Here is a 6,105-nt window from a genome sequence, read left to right as displayed (position 1 = left end):
TCACTATTCATCCTGCCTGTCCTCTCCAACCTGTGCTCCGTGGACTAGGCAGGCAGCAATTGGTGTGGGGGTCTTTGCACATCTGCTTTTCTCAGAAGATTTGAAAACCTTTGCTTCGGACAGAATCATTCTGGTATCTGAAAAAGGGGCTTACTACAAGATCCAGAGCATCGGTACCTTCAACCCCCATCAGAGCACCCCAGCACCTTCATTCCATGAGCTAGAAATTTGTATCTGGGAGGACAACGCCTAGGATCTCTATAATTTGTAGTGGACTTTTGTTGACCAGGAACAAAACGGGGCAAGAGTAATTGGGTGATCATGAGTCTTACTTCCCAGAGTTTCTGAGGCCCTGGCAGATCTGCCTTCCCGGAACTCTCTAGGCTGAAAATGATCAACCTAGCGCTAATGATGCAAGAGAAGACAACCTGGGGGCATACTTAGCCAGGTCATTGGGCATTAACAATTTATAGACTAGGAGCCTTCTGGTAGTGACAGCATTTGGAAGAAGGGTTACTCAGTGCAAATAAGCAACCCGGACTATACATCATCAGGCCTAAAGAGCCTGACACCAAGGAAACACTTAGGATCCAACATGCTTCACCCAGAACCAGGTTCATCCCGTTTCATTCAGTCTGCACCACTGCCTACATCACCTCGTAGGAAATGCATGTTATGCAGCAGGTGCCTGATTAATGCCTGGGACTGAGACATGACAGTTCTTCATTTCATATAAGGGGGTGGCTTGGAAAGTAAAGAGTTCCCCATCGCAGGATGGATGGATGGATTGACTTTTGAGACGGAGTTTCACTCTTGTTGCCCAGGCTGGAGTGCAGTGATGTGATCTCGGCCACTGCAACCTCCACCTCTCAGGTTCAAGCAATTCTCCTGCCTCAGCCTCGCAAGTAGCTGGGATTACAGGCGCACACCACCACGCCTGGTAAAGTTTTGTACTTCTAGTAGAGACAGGGTTTCGCCATGTTGGCCAGGCTGGTCTCCTGACCGCAGGTGATCCACCCACCTCCGCCTCCCAAAGTGCTGGGATTACAGTTATTGAGCCACTGTGCCCAGCCACATTCCAGGATTTAAAAAAATTTTTGTTTATCATTTGGTATCTTTTGTTGATTTGATATATTTTGCAGAACTTACATCCCTACCGTCCCAGGATTTTTAAGTACAGGCTGAACTATGTCACAGGGCTGGGACAAAGACAACCTAAATCTCACTGCCAGCCCCCAGACATACTTTCACACTCAGGTTGGGTTTGGCTTTTGTTTTGTTTTTTTCCCCAAATTAGTTGCTAACCATTTAAATATGGGGCGATTACACAAAGACTGCTAGCCCCTGAAAATAAGATCTGACAGCACGGGCCAACAGTTGGCTAGAGCTCAGCAGCAGCTTTCCTTGGCCCACAGAGAATCCTCTTCCAGTTCAAAGCAATCCTGATGAGATCACTTTTTCCCTTGATGTTACCTGCCTCATCTCTGTAGGCAATTTAGTTTTTACTGTCTGCTGTGGAGAGAAAGCACAGAAAAGTAGGGCTGCCCCAGGTTGAAGGGAGAATGGAGGCCTGGAGTCCCTCCCTAGGGCCCCTGAGGCAGTTTTAAGGAACCCCAGAGGTCCAGTCAACAGTAGGTTCATTCTTTGTCCTACAGGGCCCCTGTTACTTCCAAAAGCCCTACTTGGGGCTTCCTATTGAGAGGATTACAAATGTATTACCTTGTGAAGAGTTAGATTACATTACGCATATGAAGAGTTAGCTCGTGTGTGTGTGTGTGACAGGACATCACCTAAGCATTTCTCCAAAGCATCAGACGTGCCTTTTACCAGGAGGAATATCCCCGGCCCCACCCAGATAATGAGTTCACACACCAATGCAGGGCTTAGCTCCACGATATATCCCCAAACCTCTGAAAAACGAAGCATGTCTCAGTGCCTACCTGTGTACACACTCTGGTGGGTCCGTTTTCTCATTTTACACAGTGTCATAGCTGTTGACCCCTACCTAAAATTCAGCATGCCATGTGTACTCAAAACTTTCATAGTAGATATAATTCCTGTGGCTTCAGAAATGGAAGGACTGAGAGACACTCTTGAGAGAGGATTCAATCAGAATTGGGGGCTACACTGGGCTCCCTGCTAAAGGGGAGTCTGGAATCCAATTTGCTTTGCCTAAGGTGCCATCTCCCTTTGCGGAATTAAACATCTGCTCAGCCCTGTATCATCCCAACCTGCAACACCCCACCTGTCAAACAAGCCTCCGCCATCCCCTCCCTGCCAGCTGTAACCTACACTTCTTGCCTTCTACACTTTGCTATCATCCTTCCCTCAGCTGATATTAGGATCTGCATGGTTCATCTTCCCTGATGATGGGTGGTGGATATGGTGGAGGACAAACATACCCTTGGCACCAAGATACCAGGAAGAACGCAGCTCCATCTGCAAATTTTCAGTACCCACAAGCACACATATGTCACAATATGCTAAGAACCATCAGGATGGAGACAGGTGACCATCTTCAAGGATACACCCTTCCAATCGAATGCCAAGGTCACCCTGGCAAACCTCCTCCTCTTGACCCTTCATAAGGCTGCAGGTGAGGGTCAAGAAGGAGTGCTGGCCGGGCACAGTGGCTCACGTCTGTAATCCTAGCACTTTTTAGGGCCAAGGTGGGAGGATCACCTGAGGTCAGGGGTTCGGGACCAGTCTGGCCAAAACAGCAAAACCCCATCTCTACTAAAAATACAAAAATTAGCCAGGTGTGGTGGCACATGCCTATAATCCCAGTCACTTACTGAGGCAAGAGAATCGCTTGAGCCCACGAGGCAGAGATTACAGTGAGCCGAGATCATGCCACTGCATTCCAGCCTGGGCGACAGAGCGAGACTTGTGCCTCAAAAAAAAAAAAAAAAGGTGCTGTGGGCTGGGTGGAGGAAGGAAAAGGGGCCCAGGGGAAGCCTAAGTGAAAGGGGAGGGAAGGTGTTGCAATGGGAAAACAAGTCTGGTTTAGATTTTTTCATTTTCCTCTTACACTTCTACAAGCAGTCTTGATCAAACACATTCCTTGGAGCTAGGCTTGAGATACCCATAATCTGATCCCAAGACGCTGACAGGCAACATGAGGTCATTCACGAGCCCAGCCAACTTCTGGCTTCTGTTGCCCCAAGACCCCGAGGAGCTCAACTAGTAAACTGGGGTGGGAAATATCCTGCAAATAGCAGGAGTTTTTCAAGATGCTGGCAGACAGTTCCATTTCAGTGGCAAAGGGTACAAGGAGATTTAAAGAGAGCTGCAGGTGGTACAGTGTGAGTTTTACTCACTTCCTGAGCAATGGGGTGGAGGTAATGCTAGGAACTGAGACACCCTCCTGTAAGGTCCAGAACACAGGCATTGGCTACCAAAGGCAGCAAACCCACTACCCACTTTCCCCTGGGAGCCCGCTCATACCTCCTCGGGAACAAAGTCAGGCAGAGCCCTTCCCTGAGCCCCCAAACACTTAGAATTCATCCTTATTGACGTGGCTTTTTACTTAACATGGGAACTTTTTACTTAACTGACTCGCCCATTGGGCAGTGAGGCCTTAAGCTGCCAGAGCCAGCCATCTAGTAGGTGCCTGGTCTGTGCACAGTGAATGGGCAAAAACCTTATCAAGCCAGATCAGCAGGCCCACTGCCTAGAGAAGTTCCATTCCCGACCACATGCTGTATGTCTACCCGGTGCCTCACACCAGCTAGGTAATAATAATAATAGTAACACTAACAACAAGTGGGCACTTCCTGTGTTCTGTGTGTCAGGCACTGTGTTAATGCTGGGGTCCTGCATTCCCTGGCTGCATGCCTCTCCTGGGGATGACTTCAGCGGAGCAATGCTGCTAACATCTCCAACCCACTCCTCATTCATTGCTCCCCACCAGAGGGTGGCTTCTCAAGTGGAATGGAGGGACAGAAGGAACAACCTGCTTGACTCGGTGCCATCTGGCTTCTCCTGCAGATCTGCTTGCCCACAAGAAAGGTGCACCCTGCTCTGCTCCCATCGTGCAGGCAGGAGCTGAGGGGGCAGCTCTGCCCCTGCAGTGGGTGTCTGCCCCACCGGGCTCAGCCTGGGACTGGGTGGGTCTAGTTCAGGGGAATGATGGGAAACACACTTTGTCCCTGATGCGCAGCATCTCATTCATTGAAGACGTACATGTTAACGTCTCTGAAACTGGGATGCATCTTCCAGTTGGATGGCACAACATAGTTGGCTGTGATGTTTCTTTCTTGGTAGGACATGTTACACTCAATGGCATCTTAGATTCAAAGAAACTTGGTAAGCAACATTCTCCAGTTAGCCTTATCAAAGAGCTGATATTTTACTCTCCACCTGTCCCAGGGAATTAGTACTTAACTGGCTCTGAGCACAGGAAGTGGGGGAAGGAGACCACCCTACCCCTTGCCCTAAGCACTTCCCATGTCCTGAGCTATGCAGATGAGGAAGACGCCTTCCCCAGCCTAAAGAACATGAATGGCCTGGGCCACGGAGAGGAGAAGCACTAGAAGGCCAACTGAGACATGCAAGGACTCATGTGGTCCAAGTGTGTGTGTGCACATGCATGGGCTCTCAGGCTTTGCCCCTGCACCCTTTGGCTCACACCCACAGCCTGTCCTGGTCATTGTCTCAGCCCACTCTTCCTCCTTTCGCTGGACTCCTCAAAGATTCCCAAACTCCACTCCCCAATCCTCTCATCTGGCTTCTGCCCTGACAACAAAGTCACTGTTGAACTGTGCCCCCCACCAGGCCTCTATGTTGAAGTCCTAACTCCCAGGAGCTCAGAAGGTGACTGTATTTGGAGACAGGCCTTTAAAGGGGTGATTAAGTTAAAATGAGGCTGTTAGGGTGGGCTGGTATGGACCAGTCCAATATGACTGGCATCCATAAAAAGGGGAAATTTGGACTTACAGAGGGAAGATGATGCGAAGAGACAGAGCGGGACGACGGCCACAGGCAAGCCGGGGAGAAAGGCCCAGAGCAGAAGCTTCCCTCACAGCTCTCCGGAGGACACAACTCTGCCCACATCTTCATCTTGGACTTCCAGCCTCCAGAGCTGTGGGGTGGCAAATCCCCGTCGGCAAAGCCACGGGTGCTGTGTTACAGTAGCCCAAGCAAATGAATACACTCACGGATAACATCCCAGTGCCCACACTGACAGCCACTCCTCCCTCCTCTGTCACTTGCTTTCTCTGTTTTTTGTTTTGTTTTGTTGTTATTTGCCTGTTTTTCTGCTCTGTCACCCAGGTTGGAGTGCAGTGGCACAATCTCAGCTCACTGCAACCTCCACCTCCTGGGTTCAAGTGATTCTCCCATGTCATCCTCCTGAGTAGCTGGGATTACAGGCACCCGCCACCACGCCCAGCTAATTTATGTGTTGTTAGTAGAGACGGAGTTTCACCAGGTTGGCCAGGCAGGTTTCGAACTCCTGGCCTCAAGTGATCCACCCACCTCAGCCTCCCAAAGTGCTGGGATTACAGGCGTGAGCCACCGTACCTGGCCATTTTCTCTGTATTTAACACCAAAACTTGCTCTTCAGCAGCAATGGCACAGCTCCTCCTGGCCTCTTCCACTGCTCCCCTTCATCCGGGTGCCTCCTAACGGCTGACGTCTCCCCTCTCCTGCACATGCTGGCCATGTGACCTCCTTCGCACTGCGGCTTCCACCACCATCTGAACGCTTATGACCCCAAAACTCTGTCTCTAACTTACATCTGTGCTCCGAGGTTCAGACCAGATATCCACCTGCCTCCTAGACATCTCTGCCGCACATCCCACGGGCATCTCAAACACATACCCAAAACTGAGTGCTGGGCATCCTTTCCTGGTCTCTGCCCTCCCTGGTACTGTCTATCCCAGCAAAGGACCCCACTGTGTCTGGGACACCTCCCTTGTTCTACTGCTCCTGAGACTGGGTGACAGACTTCTCTACATACCCAGGGCACCCAGTTCCCCTCAGTACCCTGGGTCACACCGTCCTGCCATGGATCCTAGGACATCTTTCATGGCAGGAGCAGTGTTGGACTCACCTCTATGCAAAGACATCTCAGATGCACATTCTGGACATCCCTGTCCCCGA

This window comes from Colobus angolensis, unplaced genomic scaffold (assembly GCF_000951035.1).
Source record: "Colobus angolensis palliatus isolate OR3802 unplaced genomic scaffold, Cang.pa_1.0 Scaffold4, whole genome shotgun sequence".
NCBI classification, from domain to species: domain Eukaryota; kingdom Metazoa; phylum Chordata; class Mammalia; order Primates; family Cercopithecidae; genus Colobus; species Colobus angolensis.
The sequence above is the reverse complement of the archived record's forward strand: the minus strand, read 5'-3'. Positions refer to the sequence as shown.